The 19,015-nt window shown below is 39.1% G+C and overlaps 1 protein-coding gene across 6 annotated transcripts in view; it reads left to right on the top strand.

Moving 5' to 3' along the window:
• The window catches only part of LOC131678279 (embryonic polarity protein dorsal), a 163,830-nt gene that overhangs the window by 127,797 nt on the left and 17,018 nt on the right, over nucleotides 1-19,015 (top strand). Inside the window, exon 1 of one of the 6 annotated variants that reach the window (XM_058958315.1) lies at nucleotides 14,206-14,353. The exons of the other annotated variants lie outside the window; for them this stretch is intronic. The gene's annotated coding sequence lies outside the window, so the exon portion shown is untranslated. Of the gene's footprint in view, nucleotides 1-14,205; nucleotides 14,354-19,015 lie in introns of those variants that run through there. 6 annotated transcript variants of the gene reach the window in all.

Here is a 19,015-nt window from a genome sequence, read left to right as displayed (position 1 = left end):
TTGAAATATATCATTAAATGTTTCTGGAATTATTTCATGTTATCTTTCGCAGTAACTGTCAAATATAGTTAACAAAGCTGAGTCCACGCTTACTTCGTTATATTCATTTATGTGAATCGCTGTTTTGATCAGAATTTGTGATATTGTTTCGTCTTACGGGTAAACGAATGAAGCAATGCTTCTATTACATCGAAAATGCAAGGTAGCTGAATTTAGAAATCCTTTTTTTGTATATCTGCGTATCATACATATTTTCATATGCTGACCTACTTTAACAGAAATATGTCTAAAAAGAAACTCGATTTACGAAGTTATTCGAAACCTTCCTACCCTGCGTGAGCGCAAAAATTCTGCTCGTGATCTGTTTTTCGCTCATTGGAATCGCTCCCCTGAAGAAGGTGACCAGGAATTTGAGCTTTTCTGGAAATCTCTGCTCAGAAAATTTTGATCAGGCATCGAGGAAACCAAAATATTTCGAGGTAAGATTTAAAGACTGGCTAGAAGGCTACTTAATCGCTCCTGAATCGAAACAACCGTTGCAATTGGGCCGACCACAAAAGAATTTTTCCATGAATTGTGATCGGGTAAAGGAAATACCTCCAGAAAAGACGTTGGCTATAATTATGAGGGCTAATCTCACAAAAAACGTGTATAACATTGTTAGGGAGCCTGCCAAAGATCGATATCCTTCTTACTACAAAGTGGCCGAAGAAAAACAGAAATGTTATCCTGCTGGAAATTTTTTCGTCGTAACGGAAATGAGCATCAGGATAGATCCTCAAGCTATCTTGAACAAAACAACTGAGAGATTGCTTCTGTTTTTGGAGAAAGACAGTTGCGCCATTATTCCGGAAGCTTTAGTTCATACAATAAAATGGGGCTGCGATGGTGCGTCTGGGCTTCCAGAGTACAAACAAAAATTCAAAAATTTCGCTGACAAGGATTCACACATATTCTTTACATCCTTTGTCCCGCTTCGCTTGTCAAGCAATGGCAATGTAATATGGGATAATAATCGTCCTGGGTCGCCTTTCTGGTGTCGACTAGTGCATCTTCAGTTTTTACCGGAAACCGATGAACTTATTCTACAGAAATGTGAACGAATGAGTGACGAAATAGATCACTTGCAACCGTTCGAGACGATTTTCTATGGTAAAAAAGTAGTGGTCACTTATTCGATGTACCTCACAATGATCGATGGGAAAATTGTCAACGCACTAACAGGTACGAGCTCCGCTCAACGATGTTACGCCTGTAATTCAACAATCTCTCAGTTTAACGATTTAGAAAAAATGGAATATGTAATCCCCACACAAGATTTTCTAATGTTCGGAATTTCATCACTACACGCTTGGATTAGATGCTTCGAGTGTCTTATTTATATATCTTATCGTCTTGAATTCAAGTGCTGGAGAAAAACAGGATTTGAGGAATCTTTCAACGCAGCCAAGAAGGTTTCAGACAACGAATGGGTTTAATTATTGATAAACCGAAACAAGGGGGATCATGAAGCAGTAATGATGGCAACACTGCTCGCATTTTTTTGCAGATCCATTAACTAGTTCTGATATTACTGGGATAGATCGTGTTTTGATTGAAAGAACCAGAAACACTCTTATAGCTATAAACTGTGGCGAAGATATTGATCCAGACAAATTCAAAGTGTATTGCATGGAAACGGCTAAATTGTACGTCCATCTTTACCCATGGTACTATATGCCCACAGGCATGCTCCGAGTGTTAATTCATGGTCACGATATAATGCGGTGGTCAGTTTTACCTGTAGGCAGGATGTCAGAGGAAGCACAAGAGCGGAGTAACAAAAGCATCAAGAAATGTAGAGAATCATTCTCTAGAAAAATTTCAAGGGAAAGTGCAAATCGGGATATTTTCAACCTTATGCTCGTTTCTTACGACCCACTAGTGAACTCGCACTTGGATCCCCCGAAAAAACATGCCAAGAATCTACCTGAAGAGCTTAAGTTAATGCTGAAGCAGAAAATTTCTGACGAATCATCATCAGAATCGGACGAAGATTAAAATAAATTATGCTGCATTTTTTAAGAATAAAGATAAGATTTTTTTATCATCATGAAATCAAACTAAGAAATATCTTTTTAAATTATCGTTTGCTCAACTTTCTGTAGATAAATCGATTCAATATCCCAAAATAACCCAAGTAAAATATAATCTGTTTGATTAAATCACATGTGATGCGATGTGATATAAAGCCACAATCATTTCAAGACTTTTCCAATGGATACGGGTAGACTAACGGTAGCCCCGAAATACTTTATCATAAAACATTCACTTAATTCCTGTTACCAAAAAAAATCTGTTTGAAGCAGTCATTCTAATGAAATAGAAATTAACTTTTTTGTGGGTACAAAAATTAACAAAAAATCTTACGGACTTTAACGACAAAATAATTATCTTTGAGCCTTCCTAACAAATGGTTATTTTTTAATATTAATATAGAAAAAGAATGCAGTGCACAAACACCTACTACTAAAAATATTAAACGCTGCGACAAAATAATTATTTTTCAGCCACCCTAATGAGAGGGGATTTTGCTCTAATATGTTTTAATATTAAAAACAAATTCAACTCAAGAACACCACTATTAGACAATTTTATGAACAATGTCATCAAAATAATCATTTTTGAGTCACCCTAATGAGAGAAAAAAAAATCCGACATTTTTTAATATCAAAAACGAATCTAGTGCACAAAAGTTACTTTTAAAATATTTTATGAACCGCTTCAACATAAAAATAATTTTTATCCACCCTAATGAACCGTAAATGTTGATTTTTAGTATATTTCAACATCGAAAATGAATTAAGCGTATCAAAATTACATATAACCGTCTTATTTGAACTGATACGACAAAATTTTGACTTTAGTCCACCTTTTGCTCTAAGTCGAGCCACTGTGGGTTGGTAGGTACCTAGATGGGTGAAGCTGACCTACATGTAAGGAAGAGCCATGAATATCCGTTGCCTTGATCCCAAAGGAGAGGAATGTTTGAAAATTTTTAGGCTTTCAACTAAGTCCAATTTCCAAGGATTGGAAATTTGACATTGAAATTTAAAATCTTCTATAGTTAGGCTAAGTTCTTCTGAAAAAGCGTGTTCCGCAACCTTGGTTTTGAAGTTAAATGGTTATTCAGATTCCCTAGAACTATACTAATTCCGCTATGTGCTTCGTGAACTAAATTTCTAATGTTCTTTTGGTCTGCCCAATATAAACTTTATCGCAATGTGAACATTATATTTTGTACACCCCCTTGCTTCGGAGAAATTCAGCCTAGAGGCCATGTGGCAGAAGGCAATAATTGATCCCTTGAGTACCTACTGCCGTAACAAGCGACACAAACAAAACCTTCTTCTTCATTTCATGCATCTTTTAGATAAGTGTATCAAACAGTAAATTATTTCTACTCTAAGACCAATATTTGAATTAAGTATATTGTTAGATATTTTCTCACTATTCCATTATTATTGTTATCCACCTAATGAGTCTCCCGATGGCCGGACGCCCAGAAAATCTCCCACCTCTCGTGACACTTATGAGGTACAGTAGTATATACGGCCTCTAGTAGCAACGAGTGCACACTTAAAATCCATTATCTACCAGCAGGTAATTTTAATCTGCTGTTCTCATTTCGCTACCGGAAAACAAGGGACAAGGAATGATTTTTTACTCAAAATTAATGGGATGAAGTTTAGTCGGCTTTGGGGAATATTTCATCATTTTTTGGATAAAATCGGTTTCTCTCTCTTTCGTTTTTTGTTGGTTTGAGGAAGTATAATGCACAGATTTCAGATTACCTACTGCTAGGTAATGCAAGTTCTCTGTGTGTCGGACTAATATTCCTTCTCTTTCCTGCTGCAATCTATGTACGGGTCTGGCTGGCACCGATATTGATTAAAAATCAACTTTGGGTTACCAGGAGTTGTATATTGAATGATAATTTGTTACTTCGAGACATTGTCATCTTTTGATTCACTGTGCAATTTCACCTAGTCTCGATCAATAACGCAACACGAGGACGTCGCAGATGCTCAAGATGTTGGATATCCAATAATTGCTTATCAAGATATCAGACAATCCCTAAATGGACAATGAGGCCAAACTTTCTTTTTATAACCCATATAAATTTTAGTTAGCCGATAGTAAATTCATCCGCTTTTTATCTCACGGCTAACATCGTTTTCACATGTCACTAGATATATGATCTCGTCGATAACTTCGTGAAGTGCTACATACATTTCCTCTTCGAAACCAAAACCGTTCGGACACCCGTTTTTTCTTTTACTTATACTTGTTGGAATACATAGTTCACAGTCAGTCCAATTCTCGCATCCTGCTCTCACTTGCTTTGTGGCTTGCGAAGCCAAGAAGCCAAGATCTTGTGATGACAGTTTCGATCCCTTGTATAACAAAGCTTCGTATCGCACCATCAAGCGCAATATTGAATAACATACTAGAAAGTACTGTGCTTCAATCATTCTAACGTCACAAAAGATTCAGATACTTCTTTGGTTATTCTGAGGCATTTTTTAACCATGAACTGCTTCATGCGAATCAGCTCAATCAGTTTTGGCACGTTGAAGTATTATCTGCTACAGTTCGTTTCGTTTCACTGATTCGTACTCGTACCTTCAAATCCATAAAGAGATATGACATTGCAAGTCGTATTCCTAGATTTTTTCAGCTTTTTTTCGCAACGTGAACTTATCTGGCCAGATCGGGGAATTTAGTCACAGATTGAATTAAAGATTAATTACACTACCTTGATATTTTCTAGTTATATTGACCCAGGGAAAAGCAAACCGTGATATACGCAATTTGTCAATTTGTTCTCAGGTGGCAAGTGTTGCTTTCAAGCTTGATGCGTAAATATGATGTAAACAGTGACTGCCTGTTTTAGAGATTTATTTTACGATCACATACCGTGCGGAAACCAATTAGCATGGGGTGGCGATTGTAAATTCAAAACTGGATACAACGGCAAAAACTACCTCACCGTTAAAACCAAAATAAAAACACTGCCATAAAAGAACAATACAAAATTAGTAGTCATCTAATTTGACAGCTCCCAAACCACGATTGAAAAGATAATCCTACTACCAAGCCTAATTTGTCGTGAAATGCAATGGAAAACATAAAAAGGAAGACAAGAGTATATCTTCACATGGAAAGTCCTTTTAGTGTGGATTTTTCATTTTCACTTTCGAACCAAACCGAAGCGGAAACTTAATGACGCAATTGGCAAGGAAATGTTTATAAATAAAGTTGAACGCATTGCTAAATTGTCCAACAACCACGAAGAAGAAAAAAAAGCCGACAATGATCATGAAACGGCGACGTGCAAAATTTTGTGTATTAACGACGATTAAAACCCGCGCAGAATTGTCGTAGCAAGTTGGTTGCGGTTGAAAAACGAGACTTGGCTGGTAGTCGGCGAAAAAAACGTGATTCTCTTCCACCCAGCCGAACATGATGATCATGTGCAACGAAAATAAAACCGCGAGTCTAAATAGTAAGTGAGATGTTGATAGACTGGTGCTAGAAGCAATTTTCTCTGACGGCGCCTACTATGTTGCCACTTGGGATGACCCTAGTGAGGCGAGTGGGGAACTCGCACACTCTGATGCGGCAGTGTGCCCCAAAAAAACGACGATCATTGATTTCAGTTTCCGTTTTTTATGCCTTGACAGGTGGAGTCGATGTCGACAGTGTTATTCTTTTTTGAACTAAGTGACGTAATAGATTGCGGTGTGGATGAGACGGGTCTGAATGGCGGTGTGAACATCACCACTAAACTGTCGAGACGGTTGACTGTAGGTCATTTAGCGTTTTCCACGAATTTTGCGCAAAAAGGATACTTTCACACAGCACAGCATATGTTGAGTCACTCATTAATTACGGTGATGAACAGGCGGCGACGGGTGTCTGGTTCAGGGCGACAATTCTGTCGCTCGATTTAGAGCTTGCCACCGTTTATCGTGAACTGTTCCTCCATCCAACCGTGGTGAATGATTCACTGTGGCAAGTTCCAAAACAATTGGAAATGGGTGCTAGACTGACGAATCAATTGTGTCATCTGGCTATTATTAATGGGTTCCAATCAAAACAATCAACCACCTAGAGCAAAGCATGCGATATGACTAATGATCAAGAATCTCAGACTTTCGAAAAATTTAGAATCAAATCCAAAATATTTATTAATTGCCAGCAGTTGGAATGACCGAATGTATTCATTCGAAATTCGATGTCACCATCCATAAACAACAAAATAAAACCAGTGTATAAACTTGTCATTATCACTTCGTATGTCACACCCATGAGAATTGGAAATATTTTTGTGCTGCGTGCTTCTCAATTAAAGAATTAGCCCTTACCAGTTTGGAGTTGTTTTTTTTTCTCACGTGTGCGCATCATCTTATTCGCTGGTTTTGACCGACTCTTCGAAACAAACGGTAGATTGTTTCGTTTTGGATGTACTAGGTTGAGGTTTATGTTTGATTTGTTTCGCTTCTATGCATTCGGCATCATTCACAAGTCATCTAGTGACCTTTGAAAATTTATTAACCACGGCACGCGACTGTTGTTTCCTGATACATCAGCTCACAAAATTAGGAATAGTTTAATTCAAAACATCAAAATATTTCATCAAGTTGTTTGTAATAAGGTACTGGCGAGATGTGAGTTCGTGTGAATGCAAATTTAATTTGTCTCGTCGAACCGTCGCTATAATTGTTTTTGATTAGTTTTATTAGATTTGAACAACATCGTTGGAAATATTGTAGCGAGGTAGGATTTAATCTATTTGGATCGTTAAATGACGAATAAGATTCTTCTTTTATTATCTACACCTACAGGGCCGGCGGATCACCTTTTTCCTGAGTGGGTAGTAAGATTCGAATTGATTTCTCCTCGTACTGACGAAAGTTCAGATATGGCGTGTGTAATTGAAAATGAAAATTCCTTGATAATATCTGGTGGCTATTTGGAAACACTCTTTGTTAACAAGGCTGTTTGTCCGACGGCTCAGCGAAAATGTGTTTGTTGAATACTATACCAAAAATCCAACGGGCATGTTTCTATTACTTTTGGGTAAGATTCTATTGCCTTTTTGGTAACAGACCACGCAATTGCGCATTCCGGTATTAAACTCATATTACCGCTAAGGTAGTAAACGTTGGAATGATGATGTAGGATAATTCAGTCGATTTCTATAATAGTATTAGTATCGAGTCAAACCAGCCGGAGCTCTGGCGAATTTCTACCCAAATTCAGTCCAGAATCTGCACCACATTTGACAGAAATAGGCGGAATTACGGATTTTTATAGGGTAACCTGGATAGTGAAAGATAAATTTTGTGCAGTTGTCGGATCCGGCCTAGTTTCTGGATCCGACACAGCTCCCGATCTGGACCAGTTCCCAAAATTGGATCTCTTGGATTTGGATCAGTTTCCGGATCTGGACTAGTTCCCGAATCTGGACCAATACCCGGTAATGAACCAGTCCGTGGATCTAGCCCTCCCTTTTTCCCCTTACCAGGTCAGGACTTGAACCAGGCCCAGATTTGGTGCTTAGATCCAGACAAGAGTCTGGATCCGGACTCTCGGATCGAATACGTGGATCCAAACTATATGTCTTGCTTTCCGTACATGACGGGAAGGACTATTAATGTTTTGTGCAGTCGCTATTTGCTGTTGACGTTCGTGAGAGAAAAAAAAAATCAATTTTACTACGACCGAAATACCCCACCACTATTCCGAGGCGGCTTTTTTCTGACTGTGCTTTGAAGCTAGCTGAGTGTGAGCCGATGGGTATCTCCGGCGACCGACATCCTTTCAGGCTTAGTGGAGGTCGATTTGAATATTTCTCCGATGGCAAAAATAATACCAATAAATCTCATTTTCGATACAAATTATATCTAATACAACCGGCCCCCGGATGGTCTACTTCCGGACCAAAGACGTGTACGAAAAAGTATTTTATCTGCGTACCCGCCCGGGAAGTAGAGATTGATGTTGTAGTCTCCGAGAAGGGCCTTGATTGCGAAATAGGCGTGGCTTTTTCCAGATCCCTGTGCTTCAGTCAGTGTAAATTCTGGTATGCAAGCATTGTGTTCAGTAAAAATCGAGGAGTATTAGAAAACTTATTTTCCATCAGCCTCATTTCGAGCCTTTCGCCTTTGTTCTTCCAAAATATGTTCTTTTGAACGGGGCTCATCAACTTGTTCATCTTTTTGTAACCAGGGACATGAACTGAAGAACCCATTGTAGAAATAAGGCACGGTGCGAAAAATGCGGAGAGGATCAAGACATTGCCTCCTGGTCTCGGAAAGTCTATATGGGACATCCAAAACTTCAAGTGTCTCTATATTTCAGTCATATTATTTTTCTAGGCTTACTTCCGACGTAGATCTTCCTCAATTTCTGCATTATTCGCAATGGCCGAAAACAATATTGAGGAGCGTTTTGGGGATCAAAACGTGCTATTATTTCAATCGGATTAGTCTTTGCTCGGTACCAGGTATTGAAGTTGTCGCTTGTTAAATTCGAATCATAGGCAGAGATTTATTGATATTCTTTCCATATACATCGAACCTCAACTGGTTCAAGAAGATTTCAACTCCCACGGCATGTCATGAGGTTGTCTTCATGCTGATAACAGATCTATCTTACTACATGATATTCGCGACAATTTCAGTATGACGATCTTGAATACAGTGGAAATGACACGAATGCCTATCAGCGCGGCCAAGTGCGTTAGATTTATCGTTGTACTCTACCTTATTAGTGTGCCCATTGATTGAAAGAGCTACGCGCCCACTATATCCGAAACAATCGAATCAAAATGAGAAATTCCACCGGTGGCAGTGTGCAACGTTTTGACTGGCTTGATTTTCTACTTTGAAATTAAAGGTCAGACAAAACGAATACCTAGCGCGAACAATCGACGACGGTTTCCCACTCCGTTGTGGGCACAGAGTGCTCAGAATTGTATGCGAAAAGGTCCTATGAGGACTTTTTGAACGTCAGATCGCCCAATTTTTTCCAAATAAACGCGACGTTAGAAACGCAAACAAAAAACTTGATGCAAACTGAAAAACGCGGTTATTGGCACCGGTTCGTCAACGGATTAACGAGAGAAACAATATTTCGTATAGCAGCTGGGCCCTACATCGTATACTCGATTCGTCCTTTGATCGGAATACACGGAACTAAGAATTCTTTATCGGCGACAACAGCATTCTACGTAAATTCACATTCAAATGATAGACGTTTCGCGATGAAATTATAATAATGTATATAAACGTAATAATTGTTCTTCAAACACACAAATTTATCTGACAGAGAATATACTCGCGCAAAGCATTTTCCCCACAAAACTTATGGTTTTATATTTACCTACGACCATGTCTACATCGTTACAGTTCCAAGTAGGCGCTTCGATCGATGGAGCATGGAAAGCACGTCTAATTTTCCCGGAGAGAATATGGGCGATCTTAGATTCTTTATATTGAAATCGTTCCGGATTGCCTGATACAAATTTTAGTTTGAGTTCATTCGCATTAATCTATGCCGAGTAATAAGAAAAGTGACACTTAGATTAGAATGGTAATGAGAAGACACTTAGTAACATTGCGCAGCTTTAACGAATTTTTCAAGTAGATTTAGAGTTAGAGAACGCTCGAAAATTGGTAAATTTTGTGGGATCATGGAAGATTAGGAATCTCAAAGGCATCAGCCAACCTTGGTTAAAGAGGATGGACGAACGTCGTGGCTTCCTTCGGGTGGCATCTCGGATCATGTCCAATCATTATACGTTGAATGCACATCTCTAGCGTATTGGGGTCGTAAAGAGCGTTCTCTGCGGTTGCGGTGACGACTATCGCGACATTAAACATGTTGTCTGGTCGTGCTCCTAGTGTTCTATACACCAAAAAAAACTAAATTTAACCGTTGAGGTATTTCGAAACTTGCCACAATCTAACAAACCATAATTGACGAAATGACGAAATATAACCGTGTTCTGTTTAATTTTACATGGAAGATGTACTTTCCAAGCGCAGTGCCATAAAATTACACATTTTAAACAAACGCCATATGTGAAGTAAAATTACATGACTCGCAAAATTCAACGACATGTAAAATTAAAATATAATGTAAAACTATTTCATTTTAGATGCTCGTATAGTCATGGTCAAGAGACGTAAATTTACACGATTTTTTTCTAGTTGTGTAGTGCCAGATCTGCGTTGAACGAATCCCTTCAGCCTGGTTCTAGTCCGAGATATGCTGGCTATCCTCGAAATTTATTTATATCTACTCTTTCGGTTGACTTACTAACAGGTACCTGCAAATGTGATCCCAAGAGTTCCAAGCGGATCCAAGGAAGCCAGTTGGCGATCCGGTTCATGATGTCCTGATAGTGATCTTCCGTTTGCCAGAAAGCTACAAGTTAAATCTCTATTTTTCCTTGTCATTTTTCTCTGATTGTTCTCTGATACGGTCTCTGCTACTGTTGTTGGGATCAACAATCTTTTGCCTTCCTTATTCAAAGTCTACTGATTGTTTAGTGATTGTTTCTCCTTGCTTCAATTTTTCACCGATTGGGATGGAACTGGCTTTGAAAGATCTGGAATTTAGTCTAGTTTCTGTGTATCTAATAGAGATGAAGTCCGTAGACCGGTTCCGGATTTAATACGAATTCTCGTGTGGTATACCCGGCATCCCAGGGGCTGTCAGTAGACGACAGAAATTGATTTTTGACGCCATTTTGAAAACCAAGATGACGGTTTCCGGGTACTACAAAACAGTGAAAACTATCATCAATATGGGTATCATTTGAAAGGGGATGGTCAGTAGACGACAGAAATTGACGCCATTTGAAAACCCAAGATGGCGGCTATCGGTTCCAAAGGAACAGTGAAAATCAGAATCAACATGGGTACCATTTGAAAGGGGGTGTCAGCAGAAGACAGAAATTGATTTTTGACGCCATTTTTACCCATTGTCTACGAATAATAGCCTTGCCTAAACGATCATCACCGAAGATAAATTAGCCACATTAAGTTCAGTGCCTGCAGCGAATTAAACTGCCGGTGCCATAATCACTCACCACTACCTAGGTATACTGCTGAAACAAACGACCAGAATACTAGGTACCGATCACCCGGTTGCTGCTGTGTGTAGGGTCAAAAAGGAAAAATGATCTGCAACCAATGTTTCTTTCATATAGAACCGGACGAAAATTCTGTTACCTGTAAAGGCTTTTGCTCCGACGATTATCATGCTGAATGTGTTGCATTCACGATAGAAGAGGCACTTAGATGCACACAATAGCGGAACATCTTATAGATGTGTACGCCTTGCACCGAAATCATTATCGATGCTCGTCACTTTGAGGCATTTTCAAAGAAACGCAAGTTGCTATCGGAGTCTGCCGGGATTGTACCCGGCCGACCTGCTATTGCTGCTGTTCACACAGAATCACAAACCGAAAGCTGTGCATTAGATTTATTTCAAGAGGTGCGTCAATTGAAGCAACAGGTGGCGGCTATCAACGAAACGATTGCGTACGAAGTTACCCAATCGTTTACAGACTCAAGCTCTCCTTCATACCAATCTTCTCCGTTCTCATCAATTTAACTGCAACATGGCTCTAGAAACGTTTCTGGTCTTGGTAATTTGCCTAACTCGTTACCGAACTCCGCCGCAAACCTCTACTGGCTATTCTTCATGAGTGTAAAATTCAGTTACTGAAAGGAACATCGCGGATATGGTAACAAAATCACTCGGAAATAACTCTGCCATTGTGAAAAAAACTTGTGCTGGACCGGAAAGAAACTGCTTCGATGCCTTTCAATTCTTTCAAGTTTGGAGTAGAAACAACATAGAAATGCTGCATTGTCGTCGCCAACTTGGCCAAAAGGGACTTGCTTCCAAGGGACTTGCTTCTGTATGGCGCTTTGCGTCAAAGATGAAGATGAAGTTAAATAAATAAAGAGGGTGGTCAGTAGAAGACAGAAATTGATTTTTGACGCCATTTTAAAAATCAAGATGATGACTCCCGGTTACCACAACACAGTGGGAGCTTTCAGAAATATGGGTATCATTTGAAATGGAGTAATCAGTAAAAGGCAGGAACGTGCACGTGTATTGTAGGATTACTTCGCTTCGACGGAAAACATATAAGTTTGTATTCACACCGTATCACACCGTAAATGACACAAGGATTCTGCATGGTACTGAAAAAACAATTAATAGCATAAATTATACAAAAAAAAATGAAGTCGTGTAGTGTCTGGCGGGCTAAAAATTTTTTTTTGCGCTATTTCAGCCAAGAACCCCTGGGAACCTGATCCCATGTCTTAAGGGGCGACTAACAACATGCTAGGTGTTCCTAGGTCAAGGTATTGATCCGTACCGAAGACTTAACCTGGACGGACCTTAAGATTTTGCATCATAACCTTTATCCATTCTATATTGCGTGAATCACCGGCATATAGTCACCTTTTCTGATTCACTATTTCCGATGGTGTACCAACGTTTCAGGTTTCTTCTGGCGGTAGCCATAAAGGATGAAGTCTAATTCTACACTAATTAACAGCATATATTAATATACCGGCTCTGCCACTCCAAGGTATAACTTTCACAACTTTGGTTTAAAAACCGTATTTAAAAACAAACTTTCATGTAGGAAATTTATTGAAGATGAAGCTGTCGAATCGCACAAATTTTTTTTTTTTTTTTGTGTGGCCAGCAGCGAACTGTAGATGTGTCAAAATAAGCCAGTTTTTTATTAAATCTGGAACCGTCTACCGACAAATCTACATTGACAAATACCTCCAAAAGTGACTTCTTGAGCTCTCATGAAAGTCTGAACCTAGATTTGTGAACAGTGGTAAACATTTCAACACTCCAAAATTTCACTCAGTCAGAAAATGTAGGGCCATCAGAAGCTAAAACACCGTAAAATCGCACTCCTGGTACTTTCTTCAAAATTATCCTGTGCGGTACTCTGCGTCATTCTTTCGAGTTTGAACCGCTCATATGGTAATCGGTCTTTGCCTGTATTGCTCTTTTCCCATCCATTCTTCTTCTGAGCCGCCGAAGGATCAAAAGCCCTTGTCGTTGTGTTTATTATATTTATTACGCATAATAAACAAGTCGTTTGCAATTTGGCATTTAATCCAATTATGGAAACGTGCCTGATAGGGAGAGTGGAGATGCCAAATTGTCATTAACATGTCGCATTGAATTTCTTCACATTCATTTGCGATATATTTTATACTTTTTGTGCGCTTGCTTTGTACTGCAAACTTTGGAAGCTATACTCCTGATGGTCGGCTGTTCGGAGTTCAAATGACTCGTTTGGAATTCTCACAAATTGATTGCGAGCAACTTTCGTACATATTACTAAGATCATATTATCGATAGATGAATAGATACCTCTGTTATATTTGGCTTTGTCCTTTTATGTAACGTCTCACGGAAGAATAATTTATTAAAATGCCTATTCGAACGGCATTCATATTTCTACTGGATGTCGCACACCTGAAAACTTTGATCTAAAATGAAAAAAACATAGCGCGTGAGTACTTAGCAAAATCACAATATCTACCAAGATATATCCTGGTTTATTTCCCTACCTAATAACACTAATCTTATTCTGCGACACTTGTGGAACGCTAGCTTTATCTTGACACTAAGTTAGTGTCAGATTCTGATGACTGGACGTCGAAACGCAAATTCCATAACTAATTTAGTGTTAGGTTTTGTGCCTTTCACGCGCAAATGTGGTTTTAAACAATTTTCCCCTTAGTGGAGAAAAAGTAGTTTTTACCTAAATTTTTCTTTACAGAAGAGAAATATAGCATAGTCCTCTGAAGATGTTAGATTTGCCAATACTGAAGTATTCAAGAGTCTTTTTCTGCCAGTCTATCTTAATTCAATCACTAAACGCGAGCGAGTACCGAAGTTTTCAACTGACAGTGTACAAATCCCAGTCACCACCACCACCGATGACTGTTCTCGCGAGAACGACAACTTTTCACGCCGAAGAGAGATTTGCGATGCGAAAAACCGAGAGAGAGAGAGAGAGAGAGAGAGAGAGAGAGAGAATATTTTCCCACGAACCAAGCGGGCAATAATTTTCCATTTAGTTCAGGAATTCTAACCCGCACAATAAAGTCGCTTCCGCAGTACTTTCAACCGTCGCTTGCAGTTTCCATTCGAAAGTTGTAGTGAAAAAAACACCAAAAAGCTGAAAATCGTTAAACCACAACGTAATCCAACCGGAACCAAGGGATTTTTGGTGCAAACTGTAAGAATAATCGTCATAATCATGGCTTACTAGATATTTGTTCCATAACCTGCGTGAACGGAAAATTTCACTTCCGGCTGTCCAACTGACAAATCCTGTCACATTTGATCGCTCGCAGTGTTACGTGACAGTTTCCGAGAAATTGGACGTTTTTCACGAAAGTATCCCTCGAAAAATTGACAATATCCGTGCAAGTTTTGACCACTTGAAGTGAAAAATTTGCTTGCGAAAAGGAAAAAAAAGTGCACCTCGCTCACTCACTCACACTCGGGTGCGAAAGGAGAGTTTGAAAAATGTTCAAAAATAGATTTCTCCATCCTACTGCTGTTCGGCGGGAGCTGGCGAGGGCACTGATCACTAGACCTGTAACAGCAGCAACACACCAGCACAGTTTCCGATGGTCACTGAAAATTCTCATACTCACCGTGTGTCGAATTTTCTTCACCGTTAATCGTGGTTTGTGTTTACTCATAGCAGGCCAGTCGGAAAAACGCGTCCATTTTAGAGAGATCCGTCGGTTTCGAGGTTCGCGCAATCGGTTGATTGAGATTGATTTGTTGCGTGTTTCGGTGTCCCACAGCACCGATCCTCACCTTTTCTCGCGTTGATACAGTCCAACCTCCAATCCAACAATGCCGAACGGTTGTCAGACATTGAAACCTGACTGATGACAAGCGACCGAATGGTGTAGTGATCGTGGAAAATCAGACCAGTATCAGTGGCAGGAAGCAAGTGGAAAACAGATTATTTGCAGTACATACGATCGTTTGGTTTGGAATGAATGAGAGCTACTGATGGATCTATTTTTACTGATTGTAGAAAAATGCTTTCCACAGCTCGATTCACATTAAATATGAACCATTGAATGCTGATATACTGACATACGCCAGAGTCGTAGAACGAAGTTACGATTCTCGCACATTTCGGGTGACCTTAGAGTGACCTTAAGACGATACGATCAGATTGACCCAAATTGAGAAGATTGTAACAATTTTTAGCGGTCACAGTTTTTCTTTAAATTACAGAAATGTAATGGTGTGAGAGTCGATTGAAATCTATTGACACAAAAGGTGTAAGAAAATGAGTAGGCTATGAGATTCATACTCGTCGGTTCGAATGCCAGTTTGTCTGCAAATCGTTCCTTGTTTACACGTCGGTAGTGAATATTGTAACTGTACGTTATTCGGATTCGTTGAAAGCAGTTCCGCTCGATTAGAAAAAAAATAATAGTAGTACTAAGTACTCAGTTCGTATTATTTGAAATGGGCCTCCATTCGAGCGGCATTTCAGACATTTGAGTGTTTTTATTGTATCAAGATCATTTCGTTTCTGTGGTCAATATTATATGAAACGCAGTCTACTTTGATTGCAAAAATCATTCTTCGTGCACAGTGTTTTCTCATCGTGCCAAGCTAGTGTAGTGTATAATAATTGAATTCCTACACCCAACTTTGAATGAGTGCAATACCGATCTAGTACTATGATTGAAGTTGAATCACAGGGCGCAGTGAATTTTTATTGGATTTTTCCGGAAACTTTGAGAGCCATGATCCAGTATGATTAAATCATTCTAATATGGGTATCAAAATATCTAGAAAAGCATGCACAAATTGTTGGTTTGTATGGAAGCTGCCTATAAATCCAGTTTCTTTAAACGTTTCGTGAATACTGCATAGTTACAGACCATCCGATTTTACGCAATTTTCTAGGATCGAAGGATAAATAAGCGCTTATGTTGTTGCGGTTATTTATGAGTCTATATGTTTCTCAAAAACAAACAACTCTTTAATCACTTCGAATTTTTACGAACCTATGCGTATTACGTAAAACATCTTCATTGAAAAGTCGCTTCGATTTCCTAATGATTTCGTTGTACTCGGTCAAAGCCTGGTTTTGTGCTGGTATCTTACCATCCTTCGCGTTCTCTCAAGGCTCTTATACCACCATAAGATTTCTCTATTCATAGTCCGTTTGGTTGGTAAGCTGCTCTTTACATACGTTTGCTGTAATCATGCAGTCTCTAAGTTTCCTAGTAGCTTCGTCTGGATCTTTGGAGTCTTCGACATTGACCTGGAAACCTTTCAAAGGCGTTCTTAGAGACTGCATATTAATGGCCCAATCCCTACGTTTCAAACTCCTAATAGCTTCTTGAGATGCTCTTTCGGTCTGCCAGATCCAGTACTTCTTCACTGCGTTATCGCACGGAGCTAGTTTTAACTGGAAGTGGCGTCCACCGGGGACCGTGAACGCCATCATCGGGCGAGAGACTTTCGCGAACGGTGCTTGCCAAAAAGTGTCTTTCTGATCGACCAAAGAGACCGGAGCTCCCTTCGCGTGGCACATTCTGATCTTCCCAAAAATGTAGATCAGCTGGTTGTGCTGGGAGGTGATCAGTATCGTCTACCACCAAAATGATCCCTAAAATTTTGAGGACTGTGCTTCGTTTCATGTGGAAGTTCTTGTTATATACCAAACAAAGGATATTCTAATCTGACCGGTCGATGCTATCGGGAGAATATCTAATGTAATAGGTCTAATGTGGAATCTGAGTACCTGAGCAAGGTAGAACATCAAAATTACATACTTAGTTGCGTTTCGGCTTCGCCTCATCAGAAACCGATACTAACTTATTGTCGGGATAGATTAGCGCCGGATTGACGCAAATCCCTTAAAACTAAAACACACTTTGTGTTTCAATCGAACGACTGATCAAACGTGATGTCCCGTTCGAGCAGAAGTTCTGTTTATGCCGATGAGACACAGTGAAGCCGAAACTTGTCTTAGCTTAGCAGGCCTATGCGAAAGCACTATGCTATATTTCACCCTAAGGAGGAAAATTTGGTAAAAACCAAAATTTCTCACAAGGGTGAAAATTTGTTGGTAAAACCAGTCTTTGTACTTGAGGGCACAAATCCTTATTTCATACATAGTTGCGTTTCGGATTCGCCCCATCAGAAACCGACACTAACTTATTGTCGGGATAGATTGATGAGGCGAAGCCGAAACGCAACTAAGTATGAAATAAGGATTTGTGCCCTCCTGTACAAAGACTGGTTTTTACCAACAAATTTTCACCCTATTGAGAAATTTTGATTTTTACCAAATTTTCCTCCTTAGGGTGAAATATAGCATAGATCAAAATTACAACAAGAAGAATTCATATTTTTAAAATAGCAACAAATTGAAATCATATTGTGCTATCAATTTTAGATTTTTTAAATATAACATAAAATTTTGATCTCAATTTGCTATCCTTGTTTCTTAGAATTTTCTAGTTTATATCTCTTTGGTAAAACATCAAAGTGAATACATATTTTGTTATAAAAAAAAATGTCAACATCTCAATAAGCTTTCAGTTTACTCTCACTGATCAAGTTTAGTTTTCAATATGTTGTTAGACTCTGCTCGGGTAGCTTTAACAGCCTCCAGCGTAGCGCCTTCCCAGGGCTTGATCGCAGCTGTGGTATCCTGCAACCACTTAGCATGCGTTTTCAAGATACCCTTGTTTGACGGCGCACTTGCGTCACGTTTTGTTCAAGCTTAACTCCATGACACTATCGATTAGTGCAAATCGAGTGGCTTTCAGCTATTCGAGAATGAAAATATACGAAGGATATCCAACCGGAATGCTGGCTAACGAGCTCGATAGCCATTTCGTTGTAGGTTGGGGCGCTGTTAATCTTTTTGTGGCATTCCAGAATCATGCCTTTTGATTTGATCCGGTGACCGTTGTTGCTTGGCTGGTGCATTTCCTTTCGAGATATTGGCTTGCTCTAATACATTGGCTGATTTCGCAACAGTTTCTTCTCAGCTTAATTGATGAGTTCTGGTCCATCGGCTGCCTCATTACGCTGCTCTGTGTCCTCTTTGGGCACTGTCCGATTACTCTCCTCTTCCCTAGCAGAAGAATTGAGGATAGAAAAAGTGCATATCGTCCTCCGATAATCCACTGTGCAGCAACTCACTACGTTTGCTTTCCGCTTCTCTTCTTGTCAATCAATGCAATCACCTCATCTTCGCCGTTCGTTCCTCACATTTTGCTGCTATCTGAGCAAGGTTGATAGCACCTAGTCGACACCGACCTAAGTCCAAATGACCTAGGCTCAGAGTCAGGCGTGAAATAGGAGTGCGTGCATTTAGGATAAACATAACATTTTATCATGAAAAATATGAGTTAGTAATATCAGATACACAACTGGAGTGAAGTAGAATAATGCACTTTGGGCTGTTTATTCGAATGCATTTGTTATATATCATTCGGCAATATAAAATATTCAAAAGTATGTTTTAGATTCTCATTTAGGAGAACATGGGGAGACTTGACCAAGCGCAAAATTCTATTTTTGGCTATGGCGTCTTTATTCGATTCTTAAATCTTTTTCGAAAATATGTTTATACTTGTTTCGATCCCTTCAGGTAATTTTAAAAGTTTGGAAGGAAAAATCCGTTCCTAACGGAAAATATTACGTGATTACTAAATTTGTATTAAATGATGTAAATTTTTATAAAACTTTGTATGAACATATCTACTCGACTACTAACTACTATTAATATACTAATATACCATCTTAATCCTTGTGAAGCAGTGAAATGATTTTACATAAATTGGAACTTTGGAATAGCTATTACTAGAATTTGCATGACATTGAACGCAATAACTAA

The sequence above is a fragment of the Topomyia yanbarensis genome, chromosome 2 (assembly GCF_030247195.1).
Source record: "Topomyia yanbarensis strain Yona2022 chromosome 2, ASM3024719v1, whole genome shotgun sequence".
NCBI lineage: Eukaryota > Metazoa > Arthropoda > Insecta > Diptera > Culicidae > Topomyia > Topomyia yanbarensis.
This window is presented reverse-complemented; position numbering and strand designations above follow the sequence as displayed.